Source organism: Xenopus laevis, chromosome 6L (assembly GCF_017654675.1).
Source record: "Xenopus laevis strain J_2021 chromosome 6L, Xenopus_laevis_v10.1, whole genome shotgun sequence".
In the NCBI taxonomy this organism is placed as follows: Eukaryota; Metazoa; Chordata; class Amphibia; order Anura; family Pipidae; genus Xenopus; species Xenopus laevis.
This window is the reverse complement of record NC_054381.1, coordinates 137,311,950-137,338,429: the sequence shown is the minus strand read 5'-3', so window position 1 is coordinate 137,338,429 and position 26,480 is coordinate 137,311,950. Positions and strand designations below refer to the sequence as shown.

General features: G+C 39.2%; 1 protein-coding gene across 4 annotated transcripts in view; it reads left to right on the top strand.

The window, feature by feature from the left end:
* Positions 1–24,629: 24,629 nt before the first annotated feature.
* triqk.L (triple QxxK/R motif containing L homeolog) overlaps positions 24,630–26,480 on the top strand; it is a 53,138-nt gene continuing 51,287 nt past the window's right edge. The window contains exon 1 of one of the 4 annotated variants that reach the window (XM_041565204.1): positions 24,630–24,779. The gene's annotated coding sequence lies outside the window, so the exon portion shown is untranslated. 4 annotated transcript variants of the gene reach the window in all.

The following is a 26,480-nucleotide window of genomic DNA, read 5'->3' as shown; positions in this document are numbered from 1 at the left end:
CATGTTGGAGAGCAATCATGCATATATTGTGTACATAATTAAAATAAATATGGCTGCACACCAACTACATGAACTGAAAAGCCTGACTTAATAATTTTTTGCATTTTGCCCCGATCAGCGTTTCTGGTGGATCGTGTTGTTATCTTATAATAAAAATCTCACCAACTAAAATCTGTAGAGATTTAAATAAAAAAAAACACAAATCCAGAAGTGATGATATTATATTTTTCCATTTCCCTGGATTTAGACATGCTCCCAGGGAGTCCTTGTAGAAGGACCCTTCTTCCACAAAATAGGTTTAGGATTTGTTGAAGGAATCTTGGCAAAATGGCCACATGGTTTTGGAATAAGTATGACTCTAGAAATGCTATGGATGCACCAGGGGCGTGACTACTCTTTGCAGGCCTGAAATTTGCTATGGGGTAATGCATTAATATCTAGTTACGCCACTGGCTTTATGTCACCTGGTACGGTGGTGATGCTTGCAGGTCACTTCACTTCAGGTAATTTTTTATATCAAAATGTAAACATTTATTCAATATTGAAATACCATGGATGCTTGCAACAGTTCCATCTCACCATGAAAGTATTTAAAGTTTTAATATTTATTCCAATTGTTCACATGTACCCACATGTCATATACATAACTTGGCCTGGCAGGCTGCATATCAGACTGGGCTGCAAATCGTCCTGCTGAAATACACAGGCCAATAATCAGCCAATACATTGGCATTAGTAACCTGTCCTGCCTGCACCCGGAACAATTGTGTCGGCCCAGGTGCAGGCACAAGTGGCTTATTTCAGTGAAGATACAAAAAAGGTTGCATTGTTGCGCCGAAATCAGCCACATGTGCCTTCACCCAGGCTGACACAATTGTTCTGGGTGCAGGCAGGACAGGTTACTGGTTAATGGACAGGTTAATGCCAATATATTGGCTGATTATCGGCCTGTGTATTTCAGCAGGACGATTTGCAGCCCAAGGTCTTAGCTGAAGCTTTAGTTCCTATTTTTTTGCCATTTTAAAAAACACTAATTTAAAAGTTGGGACATGTTCACTGAACTTACCTTCCCTATCCTTTATAAACAGGGTAATATGCTAAGAGCTCCCTAACTAACTTAAAACAAACAAACCTCTCCCTGATTTAAGCAGCAGTCGTTGAGCAGCTCACGGATCCACTGTGTTGGCCCCAGTGCAGGCACAAGAAGCAGAATGAGCCCAGTGTGGCTGTAGCCTTAGGGCAAGTATCCCAAAACTCAGAGCAAACCCCAAGGTCCCGGTCTCGGCTCACTCTTCTGCCTTTAGCAGCCGCCTTTGGCTTCGGGAGGGGCCCTTTTTTTTTTGAGGTGGAAGAAAGCAGATCACATGTGACACTGCCCCAACATTAACCTTAACAAATTCTTTTAACAATTTGTAGGTTGGGGTTCCTCAAGCTGACATTTTTTTCCTGGTTGTACTTTTAGTTTTTGACAGATTTCGACTGGTTTTATTGGGCGATTCCAGCATGAACCAGCATTCTGCAATACACTATTGCCACTCAGCATGGTTGGTTGCAGTAGGAGAGAAACTAGAAATATAGGAGGAAGGGTTTCAGCTTTAACGTGTATCTCTTTTTTTTTCATCTCAGCTATTAGGTTACAGTGTAATACCTATTTAGCAAGAAAGGATAACAAATTAATTTCTTAGGGCTCTTACACATGAGCGTTCCGACCTGCGCTCCCCTGCGTTCCATTTTTTGGCGTTCAGCCGCAGGGGAGCGCAGGAATAGACGCAAGTCATTATTTGAAATGGGGCTGTACTCACTCAGGCGCGTGTAGGCGCCGAACGCAGGAAAAATGCAGCATGTTGCGTCTGAACCTGCGTTCGGCGCCTACACGCGCCTGAGTGAGTACAGCCCCATTTCAAATAATGACTTGCGTCTATTCCTGCGCTCCCCTGCGGCTGAACGCCACAAAACGGAACGCAGGGGAGCGCAGGTCGGAACGCTCATGTGTAAGAGCCCTTACAAAGAAAGGTTATACAGGTATGGGATCTGGTATCCGGAAACCTATTATCCAGGAAGTTTCGAATTAAAGAAAGGCCGTCTCCCATAGGGGCAAATTCACTAAGCGCCGAAGCGCCGAACGCTAGCGTTACTTCGCTAGCGTTTGGCATTTTCGTTACTGCGCAAATTCACTAACGAACGCTGGCGTAGATTCGCTAGTGTTACTTCGCACCCTTACGCCTGGCGAAGTTTCGCTACGGAAGTAACTACGCAAATTCACTAACGCGCGCAGTGTACTGAACGCTACCTTTTACGCTAGACTTCCTTCGCCACCTCAGATCAGGCGAAGTGCAATAGAGTAGATAGGGATTGCTTCAAAAAAAGTCAAAATTTCTTCTAAGTCCCAAAAAACGCTGGCTTGTTTTCTACATTATGGGTGATAGGCTGAAAAAGATCGAAAAATTTTTAGGGGCTCCCCTCCTTCCCCCCTACATTTCCTGACTCATGGCAACTTACCTAGACAGTGGGCACATGTGTAGGGCAAAATAAAAATGTTATTTGATGTTTTGAAGGTTTTCTAGGCATTTGTAGTGCTGATACGTATTCCTCCATTGAAATTTGAATTTGGCGCCGTATGCAAATTAGCCTTCGCTAGCGTAACTTCGCAGCGCAACTTCGCAACCTTACGCTACCCCTGAGCGCAACTTCGGATTTTAGTGAATTTGCGAAGCGCTGGCGAACTACGCCTGGCGAAGTGTGGCGAAGTGCGGCAAAGTTACGCCTGGCGCAACTACGAATCTTAGTGAATTTGCCCCATAGACTCCATTACAAACAAAGTCATTAGAGGTTGAAGGAAAATCCTTCGATCGATCGCTAAAATCGTACGACTGCAGGATTGCCAAATTTGTTGAAAAAACTTTGAATTTGATGGTCGAATTTCGAATCTACCCCCAAAATCTTAAAAAACTTTTCCTTTTTCTCTGTAAAAATGAAACTTGTACTTGATCCAAACTAAAATATGATTAATCCTTATGGAAGCAAAACCAGCCTATTGGGATTATTTATTGTTTCCATCATTTTATAGTAGACTTAAGGTATGAAGATCCATTATCCAGAAACCCCCAGGTCCCAAGCATTCTGGATAACAGCTCCCATACCTGTATATGAAATAGCAACCAATTATGTTTATAGTAATGCTTTTTCTAACCTGGAGCATTACATTTACCCAACCATATATTGGTGAGACCACAGCAATACTACATAATCTATATGCCATAATCATGTTTGCAAAATCAACTAAAATTCAAGGGAGAATATTTATCAAAAAAATCTCCTTCTAAATATGCAATACAATGAAGAACCTTTTCACAAAGATACATTTGCATCTGAAATGCATTCATCTCAGGCAACTCTGATCATGCTGTTCTCTTTGATAAGCGCTTATCTACGAGGCACATTATGACAAACCCTTTCCTTGTGTTGGAATTACCTATATTGTTTGCGTTGGTATCACATTGAGATACGCTTGCTACAAATTGCTTCGGTGGAAGAGTATTGCCAAGTAAAGCACATAGACATCTGTCTGAGCCGCATATGAAAACCGTGTTAAAGGTTGTCTGCACCTGTGTAAACAAAAAAAACAAACTTTATTTCCAAGAAGAATCAGCACAGCTGGGATTCATTTCAGAATCTGCCAGAGAAAATGCGCGTATTAAACTATGTGACATTAAAAAAACACAGCTTTTTATTTGCTATTAATGCATTTATAGACATATTTTTTATTTATAAGGAAATGCAGACCTTTGCTTTAAAAAAAAGGTATCCAAGTATAACACAGATCAAGACAAAAAAAAAAGTCTTTGGATGGAGTCCAACACTATCTAACAAACATTTGGCAAAAAAAAAAAAAAGATACTTTAAAATAGATGTTAGGCTTCCACTCATAATGTGCAATTACATTTTGCAGTAAAACTTTTATATTTGATAACATTAAAGTGTAGTTAGACTTTATGTTACTTTAAAGGCCTTCATATATTTTGCTTTTTTTTTTATTTTGCAGTGATCATAATGTTTTGCTACTTTATATTGTCGTTTTTGTTTTGGATAATTAGCATTGCTCCTTTTGAAAGAGAAATGTTATTATGTAAGAGTATATTTTGCTCATTTTCTGCCTTGCCAAATTAGCCATGAGCGACGTATCTGCAATGATTTAACCGCTGGAGATTGTAACCTTAAAGGAGAAGGAAAGCTACAGAGGCATTTTATTGCCAATAGATTAGCTGCAATAGTACAAGCTAGAATGCTATATTTATTCTGTAGAATGTTTTACCATACCTAAGTAAAAAGCTCTTGAAACTCTCTGTTTGTTTAGAATAGGAGCTGCAGTATTAATGTGCTGTGACATCACTTCCTGCCTGAGTCTCTCCCTGCTCTGGGCTCAGATTACAGTAGAGAAGGGAGGGGTGGGGGGAGAGGAGCAAACTGAGCATGCTCTTGCCCAGGGCAATGAGGTTTAAGCTGAAGGCAGGAAGTCTGATACAGAAGCCCATGTGTACACAATAGAAGGAAAGAAATGCAGTATTTCTTTTGACAGGGGACTCAGAGCAACATTACTTTGGGGGTTTACTGGTATATTTAGATGGGCCTTTCTGATAAGGCTTACTTAGTTTTAACCTTTCCTTCTCCTTTAATCCCAGCCGGTCTCACTTAGGGAACAAGGCTAATTGAGTGTCAGCCAAAATATTTGCTGATGCAGCAAGATGTAAGTTTGTGCCAGTCGTGGGCAGATTATACTCTCCTGATCTGCCTTTGCCAAGCTCAAAGCTACAAAGCAGACACATACATCAACACTGGGCTCTCACAATCTCAGAGCCAAACACTTGATTTATTGTATAGTCCGTCAGAGCATAACGTCATAAAGAATATCTATCTATCCTTCTATCTATCTGTCTGTCTATCTTTTTAATTATCTATCATCTGTCTTAAAGATAAAACATCAAATCTAATGGCGGCAATAAATTCAGGAATAACATTCCCTTCACACCAAGGTGTTAAGTTAGTTTAAATTTAAATACAGACAAAATACTTGTACCGGCAGACTATTCTCCAGCTTTCCCTTTTGTATATGTGGCAAACGCAGAAAATACTTTATAAATATAGAGAATTCGAAAATTGATTGGACTTCTGTGTGCAAAAAAAAAAGGAAAAAAAAGGGGTAGAATAATTCTCCTACAAAGACCAATCGCAAGCACCTTCTAATCTCACTTTCATTGTAGATAATGCAGTTAAACGTAAGTCTAACTTTTTCAGAGACTAATTAAAATGGTAGTTCAAAATTAAGTCAACTCTCAGTATGTAATAGAATGGCTGGTCCTAAACAACTTTATTTTTTATCGTTTGTTTTAATTGTTGGCCTTCTGACTCCTTCCAGCTTTCAAATGGTGGTCACTGTCTAAAAAAAATGTTTTCAAAGTTACATATTTAGGAAGGTATTTAGTAAAACTATTTTTTTTCTCATTTTATAAATCATATAAACTGTTTTTTTGTGTTTTTAAAAATTCATGATCTTTGGGTTCTATATTATAATTCACAAAGATATAGGTATGAATAATATGATTTTTGTTGTATTTTTTCCCGAAAAAAGCATTTTCGAGTCAAAGCATACGAATAAATCGGATGGTTCTCTATAAAAAATTGAGGATTACGGTGTTTCCTCGAAAAACTTCCTAAAATAGCCACTGGAGGACTTCCTGTTTGTTGAAAAAAAAAACCCATTGAAATGAAGAGAATGATGGGCTGCAGCCCTCCAGTAGTAGGGTCAAGAGGAGGACACCATGTATTATATTATATTTTTATATTTATGTTTACATTATATCAAGTGGCAGAACTCCACTACCAGTCCTTGCAACCCAGAAGTAAGTTTAAAAATATTTGTAACCCTGGTCTTCAACTGTGGGTGGTCCAAAAAGCAGATGGATGCTAGGACACTGGAAGATCAATGGCCATTGTAAAAGAGCCAGGCCCCCTTCCAAAACTATTTTTTTTGGATGGGCCTGGCAAAAACTCCCTTAGACTCCCCCCCCCCTGGACCCCCTACCCTGATGCTTCCCAAGGCCAACTGGCATCTAAAACTACACTCCCCACCCACTGTTAGAACTACACTTCCACCTGAGAGTCTGTGACCATGGGGTCTGCTTACTCTATTGTTAAGCCACTGCAGGAGACAATAAGGCATCATTGCACAAAGTTGAGCAAAAGGCTGCAACTGGCCAATTTTTGTTATTTTGAGTACTAAATTGGTTTTGGTGTATTGCACTTGCACCCCCTTGGTGTCATAAATGATCCATTTTAATATGTAGAGAGCTGAGCACCAGGGACAACAGGGTCAGCTGTGGGGGCTTCTTAATAGACACAGTTGATTTGGGGAGAGTTGCATTAGCAGAGCATCTTTTGCTCAGAAACATTTCTTGGCTTCTGGTAAATGCATTTTCAAGGGGAAGTTCAACCCATTAATGAGGCAAATTATCAAGGATTGATATATTCAACTTACAACTAAAGTGCAAGGTGATGACCTGATCGCAAAATCTTTTCCGCTGAGTTTCGTTATCCCTGCACCTGCCAAAAGTACCCGTCAATCTTAGATTCCAGATCATCATTAATGCCTGCTGGTAATTGTGATAACCCAGTGCAGGGTGTTGCAGAAGAACACAAACAGAAATGTCAGACTGCAGATTAGAAGTCAGCCATATTCCTGGCTGCTCTCTCCAGACTTCCACTCCTCTCCCTCACTTCCCCTTCCTGTGTACATAACCTTTCACATTACCACACCCAGTACTAACTGCTAATGTATATTAAAATGAACATTTAACAAGAATGGATGGAACGACATCACATCCCTCCTCACCTTACAAAAATGAACTACAACAATGTATATACGGGGGCAGACTGTTTTTGAAAAGTCAATATCAAGAGCTTTGCTGACAAACAAAGTTGAGGTGAACTGGCAGTCTTTGGTTTTGTCTCTGTGGCTAGCGCTGATGTATTCCAGTCTGTTAATCCTCTGGTACAGTTGATGCTTGAGTTGTGGTGTGTATTCCAGACATATCACAGAGTGTGTTTGTGTCCAATTATCTATCGTCATCATAATTCTCTTGATGTTCCACCAGTATAGCCTTGAAGTGGCATATATTCCTAGTTAGATGACCAGTGAGCAGTGACTATGATACCCTTGACTTGGGTAACTTAATAGTGTTCAGGATGATATCATGAGGTGTGCCAGGTCTCATTCTCTTGACAAGAACCCAGTCACCAACCTTCATTGTTATCATTTTTCCATGCTGCCAACCCTGATCAGCTTTTCATCCTCTCCCTTACAGCAGCATCATTATGTGTAATGGGTGTACTGGCTGAAGTTACAGGGAGATTTTGGAGGTTGATACACAAAGGTTGCTGGTGGTACACCAGTGGAAGAGTAAGGTTTTGCTCTGTACTGTCTGAAGAATTTGCAGAATTCTTGTTGCAAGTCCTAATGTTGTATTGTTGATGGACTACATAATCCGTTCCACCTCCCCATTTGCCCGAGGCCAGTAAGGAGTAATTTTCCTGTGGATAAAGCCTAGGTAAGTGGCAAAGGACTGAAAGTCTGTACTACTCAAAGGAGGGCCATTGTCAGTCTTTACAGCTTCTGGAATGCCATATTCAGGAAAGATCTCCTCTAATTTGTGTATGACAGCTCTCGCTGAGGTTGCAGAGAGCTTCAATAACAGGAAATCTGGAAAAATCATCCATGACAACTAGTAGGAAGGAATGGTCTGTCATGGAGCAGAAGTCAACACTAACTGCAGTCCAAGGACTATCAGGCAGGGGTGTCAGTTGCAAGCACCCCTATAGTTAGGTGTTGTTGCCTGGCAAGGTATACAAGACTGGATACGTGCCTCCAATTTTTGCCTCAATTCCTGAAAACCATACCTTCTTTCATAGTTTTCACCTTACCTTGATGAGCCTCATGAGCAATATCAACTACTCTGCCCTGAAGCTTTGCTGGGATGACAAGGTGAATGTCACTCAGGTTAGAGTCAGTGACAATCAGTGAGTGTCGGGCACTGAAGAAAGAGAGTGAGTGTCTTTGGAGACGAGCCTCAGCATTTAAAGAACTCCAGTTTTTGGACTTAATGGCTTCCATAACTGACTGGTGGTGAGAATCAGCATCATGAGGCTTGTGGTCACTTAGCACAGTAAAACTGCAAGAATAAAGGTAAGGTTGTAATTTACCTGGATTCAGGGTGCAGCTCCAGCTGATGATATCCTGAGTTAAGGCCAAGCTTTGAAAATATTTTGGCTCCATTTAGATCTGTGATGATGTCATCAATTGTAGGTTTAGATACGGGTTCCAGAGGCAGACTGTTTTTGAAAAGTCAATATCAAGAGCTTTACTGACAAATAAAGTCTTTGTGGTGAACTGGCAATCTTCAGTTGCTCTTTGTGGATAGCGCTGAACTATTCCAGTTTGTACACTTGGTCCTTGAGTTGTTGTAGGTACTCCAGAAGACATATCCCCAGGTGTGTTTTTAGTTGAACTGGAGTTCATTTCTTTATATTTGTAATCATAAGCCTTTTATCCTGTTCTACCAGTATGGCCTTGAAGTTTCTTGAAGTGGGATATATTTCTACTTACTTGTTGGACATCATTCCCATTCCTTCTGTGAAGGGGCTAAACACTGCCATCAATTCCCCTTTAAATTGTGTGTGGACCAAACATTTCCATCACTTTCCCTTTAAATTGTGTGGAGTCAAACATTCCCATGACTTTCCTTTTAAATTGTGCAGGAACCAAACATCCCATCACTTTCCCTTTAAATTGTAAGGGATCAAATATTCTCATCACTGTGGGTCTATAATTATTACTAGAACTTCTGGTAAATGTGTGTAAAGGAGAGGCTGATACTGAATATTTAAAATGTTTGTGTATTTTAAAGTTAATCTTAAAAAATTTAATGATCTTAAGGCCTCCATAGGACTCAATGGAACTTGCCAGGTCAAACCTAAAACATAATAAATTCATTACATGAAAATGTAATTCATAAAAATATGAAATCTAAACCTTAAATAAAGTATGCAATATCTGATCCGTTGGGATGATGGATATCCAATCTCTAATGTATACATGGACTGTATGAACATAGAAATTATGAAAAATGTAACTGAACAATGCTGATATTTTACACAAACAGTATATGGCTGCATTTATATTAGTTCACATCCCATGTACCAAATGATTTCTCCAAGGTAGAAAACTTTCCTTAATAAGCAGCTGCTTGTACAAGATCTGTTATCATGAGTCTCAAACATAGCACTAAGCCTGTTTATGCTAATATGCGGCCTGCAATGGCATGCTGTCCAAATGTTGATTATTTTTTTGTTTCTGAGAATAGTCTTTAAAGAAATCCTATATTCACAAACTGTATATAGCATCTTGCTTTTCTGCATTCTGAGATCTATAATAACATTGACAACTTTTGTTTTGTCCACAATATAAAGCAACCAGCTAGCACATAGATATCACCTGTCCAGGGAAGTTAGAGTAATAAAAATGGATACCATGAGCTAGAGTTCTGCATTGGGTTGGGTACCCATGGAATACCTGCAAATGGTTGGGTTTTGGGCAGAAAGTTCAGATTCCCTTATCGTGCAAACAGTCCATGGGTGACCCACCTGAGTACCTGACTAAGGTGTGATATTGGTCCCTCCTACCCTCTCCAGAGTTTATGGAACAATTTGTCCCCTTGCAGTACTTCTGGTCTCTCGAACCTCCGAGTCAGACTGTACGTTAACTATTTGTGGGTCAAGTTGGGTAGCAGTGGAACATTTAGGGGCCGATTCACTAAGGGTCGAATATCGAGGGTTAATTAACCCTCGATATTCGACTAGGAATTAAAATCCTTTGACTTCGAATATCGAAGTCGAAGGATTAAGTGCAGATAGTTCGATTGAACGATCGAAGGATAATTCCTTCGATCGAACGATTAAATCCTTCGAATTGAACGATTCGAAGGATTTAAATCCAACGATCGAAGGAATATCCTTCGATCAAAAAAAGTTAGCCAAGCCTATGGGGACCTTCCCCATAGGCTAACGTTGACTTCGGTAGCTTTTAGATGGCAAACTAGGGGGTCAAAGTTTTTTTTAAAGAGACAGTACTTCGACTATCGAATGGTCGAATAGTCAAATGATTTTTACTTCGAATCCTTCGATAGTCGGAGTCGAAGGTCGAAGTAGCCCATTCGATGGTCGAAGTAGCCCAAAAAAAACTTTGAAATTCGAAGTTTTTTAACTTCGAATCCTTCAATCGAAGTTAGTGAATCGGCCCCTTAGTGTGGTGGGTGCAGGTTGCTGGTCAGCAGGTCCGGTAGTCAGACAGGACCTGCTCAGGACTCTACCATGAACACTTTGTCCATATTACTATAATGTAAATTTCTAAAATGTAAAGGATATAAAGGAGACCAAAATCCAAGCTGACCTGACTGAGTGATAATATTTCAGTTTAATATTTATAATTGTTACACACATTTCCTGATTTTTAATCCTGGAGTTTTTTTTCCTGTAATATATAATTTGCATTAGGATCAGCCATTTTTTTAAAAAAAGTATGTTGTATTTTTACTCTGGGCACAATATGGCAGACGCTGAATATGTCTACAGCTCATGTAATTTATCATTCTGCTGTCATGTAACAATCCTGTGCTGAAATTCAAAGGAATGAAGCAACATCAATCCCATTATTGATCGGAAAGAAACATCTGCAGAGTGCTAAGCAAGAATAAGCTTCCATTGCCTTAGGAAAAGAGAATAATATTAGCAGAAAGGGAATTTTCCCCACATGCCGAGTATTTCACTTGAGTAATAATTATGTTGTGTGATACTGCCTACAACAAATTATTCTGTAAGTGCATCATATCTGTTCCACGTAAGCTTCCTATTGTTAAGTTTTGGCCACCCAGTGGGTCGTTAGGAGTAAAAGAAATCCAAATAAATAGAAATACAGGGGGAGGGTAGGTCGTTTTAGGTTATATGTTTTAATCAGTCAAGACATAAATATTCTAGAAATCTGCTAATGTGTGAGGATGCACTGAATCTAGAATTTAGGAAATCTAGGAAATGTATTTTTACCCAATTCCGATTAAACTAAATTTTTAGGGTTGGTACCTGCTGAACACTGATTTGCATATTTCTTAATTTTTTGAAAATCTTGATTTTTCTCTCGTTTACTGTATTTCCACAAATATTTGTTTTTTTAAACAAATTTTGCTTTCTAAACAAAGGCCTAAGAAAATAGAAAAATCTGACCTCCTAAAAACCTGCTGAGATGCAGTTTTTATAAATCAGATGAGAAAACACGATCAGCATAAAGCAATGCAATTATTCTAATAAATCAGCCCTTTACAGTCATGTGACACCTTTTGTGTTCATAAAATAATTTCAAATTGCAATATGTAATCAGAGTTTGGTTCTGTATTTGGACAAACCTTTTGAAAAGGATTCAGTATTTACCTAAATCCAAAATGCATCGTTATTATAAAACCGTAATGGTTTGTTTACTTTTACAACTAAGGATCCATATATTAATAACATTTTGGGACTCTTGTTTTGCAGGGTTACAAACACAAAATGGTGAATGCATTTGACATTTTTTATATTAAAATCCCTAGGTAGATTTGTGTTCCCTAGGTATCAGTAGAAGAATTTGGGTAGCAGTTATAGTCTCCATCCTAAGCTAAGCTTGTCATCTTGCCAAGGAGCAATATCATAGACTCATCTCTTCACTACTTTTACTTCAAAGAAAGCAAGAAAATGAGATATAGTGTACTATAACCCAGCCTTATTCTAAAATATATAAACCAGCTGGTGCCCCAGATCTGAAGCGTAGCACAGCTGTGCCAAAATGTTCTTTATTTCACTATTGTCACTTCTTGAAATGAAAAACAGATGATAGCTGCAAGGTCACCCAAAGACGATCTAGTCATCAGCAAGTTCATCCTTGGCAACCAAGAAAAATTGAGAGGAAAAAATGTATAAAACAATGCTGATATCTCAGTAAAAATGCATATGAATTAGGAATAACAGGGAAACGGCAAAATGTTATTATAATGCTTCTCGCAGCCCTATGTTTCCGTTCTACATTTTACGATAAACATTTACTGCAGGAAATTCTTGCATACAGGAGAAAAAGGTTACTGAATAAAGTGAATAACAGTATAGGAGGTTAGCTGGTTGAAGCACCTGTGGTTATGAAATTAATCAGTTCTTCCTATTACAGAAAATTGGAGAACAACGTATTGACACGTCTTCATCTGCATGTCTCATCAGCGTTGTCCGTGCCATTTAGTTACGAAACCCTGGAGGCTCTCCTCTGCACAGATTTTTATAATACTTCAATTAAGGGACACCAAGCTGCCAGACAGACAGCAGAGCATTTATTTCTTGACGATTCCTTAAGTTGTGCCACAGGCCTATCATTAAGAGAATATTTTTCACAGCAGGTTGCGAAGATTCTCATGCCATTAAATGGAATTGAAAAAGCATCAATTTGTTGTTTCCACCTAACACAGATATTTTTCATTGCTAGAACAGCCATTAAAAACAATCTGTTTTATTGCAACCCAGAAAAGATCAGATGAAGTACAAAATGTGATTTATAGTAAGTATAATAAGTATTAAACCTCTTATGAAAAAGAAGCAGCTGGAATAAATATTTAGGCAAAGTAAGAAAATAATCTTCCTTTTTATACCTGCATTTGCCGGTTTGACGCTCACAAATCTGTTGACCAAAAAAAAAATATATATATCCAATTAAACAACAGGCAAATGTAAAAATAAATGAGGTCTGTTTGAAATGCGAAGGACGGCAGAAAATTGCAGAAGGCTGATGAGTATTATAAAAAGAAGAAGCGGGGGCTTGTGATAGTTGCCGCTCTTGCTGTGCAGCAGTTAACAAACAGTAGCTTGAAAAAAATGATTCAAAATATAATTTTTAGTGGGCATAATGATATACAGAAATCAACAGCAGGAGATATTAGATGTTGAGAGTTGCTAAAGTTATCACGTTATCTAACATTCACCTCCAGTATCCCAGTAATTCACAAATTTGTAGAGAAGATGATGCTTATTTAAAGCTCAATGGTGCACAATTGGCACACAATATGGGTGCATATTTAGAGACAGTGCAAGACCTGCTCTGTGTGACTGTACCAAACTTTAATCCTTTGTTTGCAGGCAACGGTGGGCACTATGCTTTGGTCATAGGCGAAGACAGACTGAGATGCAGACAGAACCCAGAGATGTAGAAGCTATGCAACGTCATGCTGGTACAAGTATGGGATCCATTCTCCGGAAACCTGTTATCCAGCAAGCTCAGAATTATGGGAAGGTCGTCTACCATAGACTCAGTTTTATCCAAATAGTAAAATTTTTTAAAAATCATTTATTTTTTCTAGGGATGCACCGAATCCACTATTTTGGATTCGGCCGAACTCCTGAATCCTTCGCGAAAGATTCGGCCGAATACCGAACCGATTCCAAACCCTTATTTGCATATACAAATTAGTGGTGGGAAGGGGAAATTTTTTTTACTTCCTTGTTTTCTTACAAAAAGTCACACGATTTCCCTCCCTGCCCCTAATTTGCCTATGTAAATTAGGATTCGGGTTCGGTTCGACCGGGCAGAAGGATTCGCCCGAATCCTGCTAAAAAAGGCCGAATCCTGGCCGAATCCCGAACCGAATCCTGGATTCGGTGCATCCCTAATTTTTTCTTTGTAATAATAAAACAGTAGCTTGTACTTGATCCCAACTAAGATATAATTAAGCATTATTGGAAGCAAAACCAGCCTATTGGGTTTATTTAATGTGTCAATGATATTCTAGTAGAATAATAGAATGTGTAAAGATTCAAATTACAGAGAGATCCCTTATCCAGACAACCCCAAGTCCCTAGCATTCTGGATAACAAGTCCCATACCTGTACTTTCATGTCACAGTGTACATTTTATGACCAAGAAGAATAAAATCCCACAGGTTGTATAGGATGTTGAACTTATATCAGATGTTGGTATATTTTATGTTGCACTTCCGTGCTCCTTCAACCTAACATTTATTTCTCCAGTGAAAACTACTGACCCCATGATATCTGTCACTGATAAACAGCATGACGATTGACCTCTGACAGTCTAAGAGAGTTGGTTCAAGCAGTGCAATAAATCAATAAATGGCAGTTTGAGAAAGCACAATAATAAAACAATATATATATATGTGTGTGTGTGTGTGTATATTTTAAAAGACTGTATGATGAAATGGAATTGAAGAGTTCACGCAATTTACTTTTACGCAAATCAAAGAATATTAAGTCACCAAGGCTGCAGGCCAAGCGCCTTTCAATCATCATGCAACACTTCAGTGAAATCTAATATCCTTATTTTGAGTAGTATTTGTGCATTATCTTATAATATACAGTATATGACTCACGATGCTTCCATATAAACAGCAGTATGGTGGCAGAGGTGTGAGCCGCTGGAGGGTTGCCCTATTTATCTCTGGCTAAAATAATCTCATCAATCAAGGACAAAGACTGCTCTAGAGTGGTTTACAGTATTTTTTATAATAATTATTATAAGCTCATATTGGTCTGCTTGTTAAGTTGTGTAAAATTATTTATACTGAAAAATTCGTGTAAAGAGTGGTATTTGATAAACGGTATTCATAAACAGTCAAATTAGAGGTTTTAAATTCAAATTAGGGTATCCAAAAGTCACGTTTTCTAAGGGGCAGATTTATCAAGGGTCGAAGTGAATTTGAGGGAATTTTTGAAGTAATTAAATTCAAAGTCATTTTTTGGATACTTCGACCATCAAATAGGATACTACGACTTGACTTCAACCTCGATTCGAAGTAAAATCGTTCAAATATTCGACCATTCGATAATCAAAGTACTGTCTCTTTAAAAAAACTTCAATACTTCGCCAAATTAAACCTGCCAGAGTGCTATGTTAGCCTATGGGGACCTTCTACTTCTAGCATTTTTCTAAGTTTTTTGAAGTCGAAGTAAAATCGTTAGATCGATGGATGAAATCCTTCGAATCGTTTGATTAGAAGGATTTCATCGTTTACTTCGACCGCAAATGGCCAAATTCGATGTAAAAAACTTTGACTTCGATATTCGAAGTCCAAGTATTCCAATTCGATGGTCGAATTTCGAAGCTTTTTCTACTTCAAAGTTCGACCCTTGATAAATCTGCCCCATAAACTTTACGGGGAAGGGACTTCCATCCTCTTGTCTCCTTGACACAACAGTATTGCATTTTGTACTTATTTGTATTTATCATTGTAATGAGCCCCTACTAATTTATTGTTCTGCTGTAAAGTGCCTCACTCTTAAGTAGCACTATATATAAATATATATATATATACACACATAGTATTTGAAATCAGTTTGGCTAAATATGTTGTGGAGAATGAGATACTCAAAATGTTGTATTTAGTGATGGGCGAAACGGCGCCGGCATCTCGTTTGTGACGCCGCTGTCCATTTTTTGGACGCTGGCGAAAATGCGTTTTTATTGATGGGCGAATTTACGTCTCGTTTTTGATGCTGGCGGTTCAGGGTTCTTAGGTTAATATATTTAACACTATCTCAGCCTTCCATTCAATCAGTACCTCAGACCCCTATAAGAATCTAGACAAATACAAGATTCCTCTGCACTCAACCCAGGGGTGAGTGCAGAGGAATCTTGTATTTGTCTATATGTATTTTGTGGTCACAGCCTCATTGCACCCCCGCCCAGGCCCGGATTTGCGGCAAGGCCGCATGGGCCCGGGCCTAGGGTGGCAAAAAATAGGGGCGGCATGCCGCCCAGCCGCATTATGGGGACGTTCGCGTCCCCATTCAACTACACCAGCTGCGCCGGCGTTTTTTCGCCGGCGCGCTGGGAAGGCGGGCGCTAGGACCGCGCGGCCGCCTGGTCGGACCGCGCGGCCTAGGGGCGGGCGGGGAAGAAATTCGACCATCGAATTGCAATAGTTCGATATTCGAAGTTGTTTTGATCGTATATGGCTATATTCGATCGAAGTAAAATCGTTCGATCGATTGATTAAATCCAGCGATTCGAACGATTTAATCGTTCGATCGAACGATTTTAAAAAAAAAACTTTGACTTCTAAAAACTTAAACAAATGTTGCCTATAGGTTCTAGGAGGTTCCCATAGGCTAACATAGCAATTCGGCAGGTTTAAGGTGGCGAGTGTCGACGTTTTTTAAAGAGACAGTACTTTAATTTTCGAATGGTCGAATATTTGAAGTTTTTCAGTTCGAATCGAAGTCAAAGTCAAATTTGGCCTGTTCGATGGTCGAAGTACCAAAAAATTACTTCAAAATTCAAAGTTTTTGAATTCGAAAATTCAGTTCGAATTCACTTCGACCCTTAGTAAATGTGCCCCTAGGTCTACAAAAAAAAAAAATTAAAGCATTAATTAAACTCAATAGGATGTTTTTTCTCCAATAAGGAGTAATTATATCTTAGTTTGGATCACATAGAAGGTACTGTTTAATTATTACAGAGAAAGAGGAAATCATTTTAAATCATTTGAAATATATATATATATATATATATATATATATATATATATATATATATATATATATATATATATATATATATATATATATATATATATATATATATATATATGGAGTCTATGGGAGATGGTGTTCCTGTAACGGATTTCCAGATAACCGATTCTATACCAATATCACATGGCAATGTAAGTATTAAAAATTAAGTAAAGTTAGCATCTATATTAGTACTACTTTGTGGGGGTCTCCAATTACATTGGAAGTCCAGCATATAACACTGCATCTTGGAAATAAACCATGGCTCATTGTGGCGATTTCTATAGTAATTTGCTCAAGGCTTTTAAAATAACAGTAACAATGTTTTATTATTTCTTTTTTTAATTTACTCACCTAAAACATGGTCATTACAGTTCTATGGACTATGATAGTACCTGTCCTTTAGTCCATAGCAACTAATCACCAGTTACCTTCTACTGGTAAAAGTGGAGTTTAAGTAACTGAAAACATATTAGTTATGATCATCAGTGCCACAAATAAATGCATGTTTTAAACATGTTGTACCTTGCCTTTTGGTGATTGCCTGGGGGAACAGGTTTTTGGGTCTGGAATGGAACTCAAGGACCTGAACTTTCTCAACAAATACAGTGCTGCCTGCATTCGGCAGAGCTATAGTCAAGAGTGGAGGCATGTAGATATCCATAACTTGCCCCCTAACCAGTGGTATAACTATTGGGGGTGCGATCGCATCAGGACCTGCACTGCACCCCCTTGGGGCCGGCCAGAGCTACGACAACCATTATCATGGTTGGAAGGGCAGGTTGATTCGTAGGGCCGGTGCACATTTTGTAGGGGAGCCCATCTGCACATCCTGCACCTGGGCCCACCGGTAAATAGTTATGCCACTGCCCTTACCCACTCTCTAATTTGCACATTCAGATGCATACGTTTAGGAAACACATAAGTTAAGTAGCCCACTCCCAGTAGGAGCAGGGATGCATTGTGGTGGACAGCAGTCTGATCAGCACCTTGAACTGGATGTTTAGTTTGCCGTAAGGTGCAGAATGAAGCATTTCACTAGAATCATGTGCTGGGTAAATGACATCTTAGGGGCAGTAAAGCCCAACCAGTGGCTCCCAAGCAACATGTTGCTCACCAACCCCTTGGATGTTGTTCCCAGTGGCCTCAGTGGTGCTTATTTTTAATTTCCTGGTTTGTAAGCAAGTTTTGGTTGCCTAAAACAAGGTATACTGTGAAATAGTCAACATAGGGGCTACCAAATGATTGGAGCTAGCCAACCACAGCCCATTTGGTCCCAGGATGTTTTTCAGGTTTGTGTTGCTCCCGACCTCTTTTTACATTTGAATGTGGATTATGAGACTCAAGGGTAAAAAAGTTTAGGGAGCCACGCCTTAGGGGTGTGAATATGGGCCTGGGCATATATAAATGACCCCTCTTGGCTGATTTGGGTTAAACTTTGCCAGAATTTCTAGGACTGCTCATTGCCCAAGTGACATAACAAAGGGGACAACTATAGTATATTGTGGGCTTATAATAATAAGTTTTATTATTTTGTCTTTTAAGTATTGTCTAAAACAACCCGATTTGAATTTCCACATTAAATTGCAGATTGTCTTTAAGATTTTCTGTATAGTGGAAAGACCAAACCTTCTGCATTGGACTTTATGGCATTATGTATGGGATTATATTGTAACTGGCAAGTTTAAAAGTGTTTGAAAAAATTTGCCTATGTACACCACTTAAATGCCCAAATTCCCTACGGAATCAAGAAAATCATTTTAGCTTTCAATAACCAAGTCAATTATTGCTCTGGGTAATACAAAAAGGAATGCAATTACCTAAAGTGAATTTAGCAGTCTGAGAAATGAAATACAGATTTCTCTCTCTCTCTTAAAATAAATGTAGCATTTCCTCATCACAGGCTCCTGTATAGTATTAAAATGTCTTTTAGATGGTGAATTGTCTGCACAACCTATTTGAGATGTGAAATATATGTGATTAAAGCCTATAACAATTACATTTTATGGAAGCACTTTTCATGTTCTGGACAAAAATAGCATGTTAAGAGCAATTAGACTGACGGAAATTTTACAGGGTTAATTTTATCCATGCAAACTTCTTGCACTGCAGAAAAAAATGTTGCTGTAAGTAGCACAGTTTCAACATTTCAGTTCTAAGTTGTGGATATGACTGTTTCGTTCCTGAACAGAAAGAGAAAGGCATGGAGTGCTCACTGTGCTGTTATAATAAATCTTAAATATGGCCAGCTATCAACGTTGCTGCAACAGGGAAATGGGCTCCAGAATTTTCATTTACCAAAAAAATAGACAAAAAGTTTTATACGGGTTGGAATTCACAAAACAAGTGTAAATTTACACGTAGAATTGAGTTTAACTACAGATAAAAGGTAGCTTTTTAAAATTACAACTACTGCATCTTAATTGAACACCTACATAACCTGCAGAAACCAATGTTTCTTTCATCATTCATAAGGCAAACCAGCAAAAGCAAACTATAGATTGGTTGCTTTGGGTTTACAGACTCGAGGAAACTTGTTTATATATTTTATCCATAGTTTTTTTTTTTTTTTTTTAATATCAATTGAATAATTAATATTGCAAGGAGGTGAAAGAGGACATGACCCATTTGGTTCACTGTAATATTAGGGGGCAATTGGTCAAGTTTTTAAAGGGGAAAACACAAAAAAACTAAATTTTTTATAGATTTATTGTACCCAAAAACTCCTGTGTGTAGTTTTTTTTTAATTAAAACTGTAATTATTAGTTACCGCCACCTCAGGACCAGGTAGTAGCTCCAGGTTTCCCTTAGTGCCTGCAGTTCAGTTGCTCCACAAGAATAAGGCACACACACCACTTGCAGGCAGAACACCAGGGGACATATTCACTAACCTGCAGTATTGCGCTAGCGCAGACTTCGCCATACTTTGCCGCACTTCGCCAGATGAAGTTTCGCCAGGGCGCCGCTAATTCACTAAAATCCGAAGTTGCGCTCAGGGAGGCGAAAGGTAGCGAAGTTGCGCTAGCGTTAATTCGTCAAGGGAAGCGCAGTTACGCTAGCGATGCCTAATTTGCATACAGCGCCAAGTTAAAGTACAATGGACGTATATGTAGCAGCAAATACATTACACTACACAATTCTGGGAAAGCTTCATAAAATAAGATAGAGGTGTTATATTGCCCTACACATGTGGCCACTGTATAGTTTAGGTGCCATATGTTAGGAAATGTAGGGGAAAGGAGGGTTACCCCAAAAAAAAAAATGTACGATCTTTTTCAGCCTATCACCCTTAAAAAAGGAAAAGACGCCAGCGTTTTTTGGGACTTAGAAAAAATTTAAACTTTTTTTGAAGCAATCCCTATCTACTCTATTGCACTTCGCCTGGTCTGAGTTGGCGAAGGCAAGTCTGGCGCAAGTGGTAATGTTCAGTAAAATGCGCAAGTTAGTGAATTAACGTAGTTACGTCCCTTCGTCACAGTGCATCTTCGCCTGGCGTAAGGGTGCGAAGTAGCGCTAGAGTAGGTCCACTTCGCTAGCGAATTTACGCCAGCACCCGTTAGTAAATCGGCGAAGTAACGAAATGACGTCACGCTGGCGAATTTGCGGTAGCTTTAGGGGCTTCGCGCTTCCTCCAATTTGGGATGAAGTGCATGTGCGATCATTCTGGATTGGCACAATTGCGATAGGCGCAACACAGTTGCACCAAACGCATCGGCTACTTCTGATGGTAATGATGTTCTGTAACTCTGGAAAAAAACTCTGCATTGTGGGAAAAACATAATGATTGTGCTTGAAATTGCTCACTCGTGGACGTACATGTGTCTTCAGCATATAATCGTTATCTTTATATACTATAAAGCTGATAGCATGGGGTAGGTTTCATCCAGCCAATAATATTTTCATATTTCATAACAAAGCTTCTCTAGCAGAAGGTCTCCAGATAGGAATCGTCTTGACTACTGAATGTAAATCTGGCAAGTTTATAAACTGATCCCAAACATTTAAAAGATTCCGAATTCATGTGACTTATATCTTATAAAACCAAAAGTCTTCTGTACCGACAAGTTAAGGACGTTTAGGTCCTTTAGGTCCGGGGGTTCTTCCATCGAGCACCACAGAGTGATCAACTTGCTTCTTCTTCTTTCTGCAAATTTCCCCGGGCAGAAGCATGCACAGTAGAACAAAACAGCCGACTTCTTCATTAAAGTTCAGCTTTTCGCTCTAATGCACATGCACAACCGCGCAAAGAAAGAAATCGATCGATCCGTGGTGCTCGCTGGAAGTACCACCGGAGAGGTGCAATTTTCTGCTGATAGGATCACCGGCCCGGGGTTTCAGGTAAGTATATATAATCACTTGGTGGTAACTAACTTTTGGCACCCCAAGTAGATTCAGCCTTTCCTTCTCCTTTAAGGTGATGCCTTAAGAAAGTAGGGCAGTACTTGTTTTCAAAATGTTTTTGACATGGTATATCAATAATGGTTATTGGATTTGCTAATCCTACACTTATATGGAAAGAAAGATTGATTACAGACAGTAGTTATCAATGGATCTTCCTCTAATTGCACTGAACTGATAAAAAGCTAACCACAAAGTTCCACTTTCATTTTTATTAATGAGATTGGTGGTTTGGGACTATTCAAAGTTTCATGACATTTAGTACAGAGAAATGCAATGGTATGCACTGGGGATTTAAAAAAATGTACATTCTATTTATATATTTAATGAGATTTTCTAAGTGAATCCTTGATGAAACTTGAGTATTTTAGGTAAGAGCTTTAAAAGTTTTAGCGAGCTAGGCCTACTAGTGACCAAAAAACTATTTGTGGTCCTCATAATTAACTTTAAGTCATATTTTCTTATGTTGGAAAATACCTGCTCTAGTACACACCTATCTGGATTAGTTGGATGATCCAAGTTGGCTGCTTTGTTTTCTAAAACTACTCTCCATTCTGAAGAATTTTAAATAATTTTGATCATTTTGCTCACTCCATACACTAATTAAATAGTTAGGGAATAATGCATCACTATGTGGACACCATGAGATTCTCAGATACAAACTCCAACTTCTTTCCGCTAAAAAAATGTTGCCAAAGTGATTTATATATTTGCATAAGGATGCTCCTGAAGGAACTCTGTAACTGTTTTTCGGTATCTCTAGTCAGGCAGCATATCCCTGTTTTTCAGTATGTGGGAGACATCAAGGCAGAAGCAGAGGAGAACAACCAGCAACAAAAAGTATAGGTAAGACTACATAATATAGAAACAATGGGAAACATGGTTATGAGTGGTAAAAAAAGGTGAACCATAAAACATATAGGGGGTTATTCACTTAAACTCAATCTCACTTTTATCAACAATTTTTTTCAAAAAAGTCAGAACGTCTAAACGTTGTGTCAATTCGTATTGTACGATTTCCACTGCGAAAACTATATAGAAAGACTATATCAAATTGTCACTGCGAAAACTCGACTATATCAAATTGTCACTGTGAAAACTTGACTCTTCCAAATTATTAGAGGAAAACCCCAACTTTATCGGATTATCCAGCGCAGACCATGATGTTAAGAAACAACTTCAGGGACATCTGCCATTGACTTCTACATGACCTCAACTGGTTTAAGATGGAGTATTTTCGGATTTTTAGCGGCTTTGGGGCATAAAAAATCTCTAAAAAGCTTTTTTCGCCACACAAATTTTACTTTCCCCCTTAAAAACCTCAACTAGATAAATTTGAGGTTTAACAAATGGGCCCCATGAAGTAGCAATGTGGAAATACTTCACATAGCAAAGATCAAATCCAAAATGAATTCTGAATAGACACACAACATTATTTTTAGAATTTTATATATGTGGGCAAAAAAATACACATAAATGCATATATATTAAAAAAAACACTTTAAAGGAAAATTACGGGTTCTTCTCTCTTCCCTGATCAGCACATTCAGTCAGCATCGGACTGGGGAGTCCAGGGTCCACTGCTTAAATTGATACTGACACTAAAAATGTTCTTTTCAAAATATTAATCTACATTAAAAATTACCTATAGGTCATGTTGATCGTTTTTTGCTGACCGGTCTACTTTTGTAAGTAATTGTCACTTGAAGCTCCTAAACCTGACTGTTTTGCCAATCTGACTTTACCTTCATAAGGAGAAACAAACCCCTTTTTTAAAAAACCCCACCCAGCCCCATACCCGTGGGCTGGTTCCGGCTGACTCCTGGACAAAATGTTCGAGTCGCGGGTGGGTCCAGGTCGAGCTTTTCTCCTGCCCCCCTGCCTGCGACCTAGCAGTTCCAGTTTTCAGAATTTATAGACTTCCGCCCGCCCCTTTTGTGCTGTCACTGCGGGGCGGGCGCAGGTCTTTAAATATAGGGCAGCAGCGGGCCCAGGCCGAGTGCGGTTTGGGAGGGAGTGGGTTAGGGCCGAGAAGTTCTTGACCCGCACATCACTACTACCCCCCTACCCCACATAGACCCCCCTTCCTCCTAGCTGCTTCCCAGGGCAAGATTCAGGGATCAGAGTTCACAGCAGCCATCTTCCTGGTCTTGTGTCTTCTTCCGGTGCTTCTGCAATTTCCGTAATTTCGGCACATGTGCAGTTGTCGCGAACCGGGATATTGCTACGCTGGTCTCATTCTCAGATTACCGAAGACCCGGAAGATGGCTGCCGTGAACTGTGATCCCTGAATCTGCACCAAGGATTAAGTAAAAAGTTAGGGGCATTTGTGTGGGGGAGAAGCTAGGCTGGGGGGGAGGGGGGGTCTATGTAGGGTAGGGGGGTAAGGTTTTTTTAACAAGGGGTTTGTTTCTCCTTTAACCTGTCAGTTAGAGTTTCTAATGCTAACAGACTACTGCTGCACAAATATGGCAGCCCCCTTATAGAGGAACAGCGTAGTAAGAAAGGTAATGTAAAAGCATCAGGCAAATACTTTTATGGCAAAATACCATTCAAAGATAATGTTATGATCGATAATAAAAAAGGTTCTTTTCTGATGTCAGTATGTCTTTAAGGGCCCCCCTCCACCCCCAGTGTGTACCTTCCTCTTCTTGCGACTGCAATCGGGGCTTGGCGGCAGGGTTGCCAGGTTGGCGGTTTTCCAGCCAAATTGGGCTATTTAAAGCCCAGGCAGGTTTTGAAAGTACTAACCAGCCAAGGTACGGATTTTGGCTACTTTTTGGAAACCAGCCAAAGTTTTTTCTTGCCCTAATGTGCCAAGTCTGTCTCCCAATGCATGATGGGTAATGTTGTTTTTGTTTAAAAATTTGCCAACTGCCAAGTTTAATGTATGACTACAATACCCAGCATGCAATGGGACTGGCTTTTGTAGAAGTCGGGAGTTACTAGATTTTGGGCTCTGTACCCCAGTCTCCTGTCACTCATAAGCATTCTCGCATTTTCCAGTTACTTTGCTCAATTCCAGACAATTTTGGGGCAAAAATCTGCTGGCCACCAAAATGTCTAGAGATTGACCTGTTTTACCAATATTTATTGAAATTGTATATGTATTTGGCCTTATGGGGCCTCTATACCTTCTGGGCCCCCCTCTGTAATTACACCACTGATGACGGGCAAATCTGTCCCATTTTGTTTCATGGAAAAATTTGCGAAACAGTTAATATTTGAAATTTGGCGTATATTCACATATATTCATTTATTTTTTTGATTTTTTTTCATTGCACACATTGTGCTATTTTGGGGCTACTTGTGAAGTGCTTCTTGGCTAGTTTTGGGCTGGTTTTGTAGACGACTTTGGCTAGTTTTGAAAATTAGACCTGGCAACTCTACTTGGCGGGACACAAGTCTGCAGGAGGATCGTGGATCTTTGTGGCTTTAGGGCGTAGGCGTAGCTATCTCCTAGATGAGTTCTGTGTGTTAGGTGTGGTAACAAATCTAGAACAACAATCAGTTTGCCATTCTTTGACACGTGTGTGTCCCTGACCACAGACTGCCCACGTCTCGCATATTTTAAGGTGCACGAATTAGCCGCTCGCTCAGGAAACCGCCAACGCGATTGGTTCTTTCATACGTCTATCATGAAAGACCGGATGTGGGGCATGTAGAACGTGGCTGTATACGCGGAACAAGGCCGGGAAAGGACGGAAGTGGGGCAGCCCACAGTGCCAGCACGGCGTTTGACGGTATTATTGAGTTACAAATATGCAGTCTTGTTGAATACCCTATTATTTGCATTTCCTTCCAAGGAACAGTCAGAAAAGTGAGTGCTATTTCTGTGTATAATATGTGTTTCTCGTGTCAGTGCGTTGTGTAACTCAACCTACCTACTATTTTCCTTCTCATGTCTATTTGTTTGTGGGCGTAATAGTTTTACTAATTAGTAATTTAGTAATTTCTTAATACTCCAATCTTTGCTCCCTGATGCAACTTTCATGTAGGCAGGGCATCTACTTGTTGTACAGCTGGCTTGTCTCTAATGGAATGTACAAAGTATGGGATCATTTATCTGCAATGCTTGGGATTCTGGATAAGGGATCTTTCCATAATGTGGGTCTTCATACCTTAAGCCCTTACTAAAAATAATTTAAACATTAAATAAACCCAATAGGATTGTTTTGCCGCCAGTATAGATTTGTGCAGCTTATTTACCATCAAGTACAAGTTATTATTACAGTGAATAAGGAAATTGTTAAAAATGAGAAATGTTTATTTAAATATGTTTCTATGCGAAATGACCTTCTGCTTTCTTTTTTTTTTTTAAATTTCAATAATAGATCCAATAGCTGCAGGGTATTCCCCTTATTTACATTACACCTGCCCTCAGAATATTTGTTTTTATAGTACAGGTATCTGACCTGTTATCCAGAATGCTTGGGACCTGAGATTCTCCAGATAACGGATCTTTATACCTTAACTCTACTAGAAAATTATTTAAACATTAAGTAACCCAAATAGGTAAATCAAAATTTTTAAAAGTGATTTCCTTTATCTGCGTAATAATAAAACACTTGTACTTGATTCCAACTAAGATATAATTAATCCTTATTGGAAGCAAAACCAGTCTATTGGGTTTATTTAATGTTTACATGATTTTCTAGTAGACCTAAAGTGTGAAGATCCAAATTACAGAAGGATCCATTATCCGGAAAACCCCAGATCCCGAGCATTCTGGATAACAGGTTCCATACCTGTATTATATAAATTTTATTTTAGTAACTGATGCAATTGACTACAGTGCAACACGACACCTTTTTCCATAGCAGTGAGTAGTTTTCCTATGCACACGTTGCACCACGTTGAGTACTATGCTACTCCTCTTTTTTTGTAGCTTCACAATAGGCTGTGATACCTGAATTACATAAAATAAGTCCCTGCTCATAAATTGGGAATATATCCCTGTTAAATCAAACAGACAAAAATACAAGCTGTTAATATTTTGGCACAGGGACATGTTCTGTGGTGATATATTTTGGGTGAATATTGTGGCCTTGTAATAAGCAGAAGTATTGTCTCAGTGCAGTTAAGCCATAGGAAATAAACCACAATTATCATTTGATCAGTATAAAGCAAATATTTGAATGGTTGCTTTATCTTATGGTGGTGGCACACAGGGAGATTAGTCTTCGCTACTGTGGGCAAGAATGCGAATCACCAGCAGGATGGCGTACGTATCACTTTTTTGAAGTTGCCTCACGAGGAAACGTCTGGCCACTTCATTTCTTCATGTGCGGGGGGGGGGGGGGGGGTGCACGGAATACACTATTGTAGATTCAGCCGAACCCCCGAATCCTTTGCGAAAGATTCGGCCGAATACCGAACTGAATCCTAATTTGCAGGTGCAAATTAGGGGTGGGAAGGGGAAAACATTTTTATTTCCTTGTTTT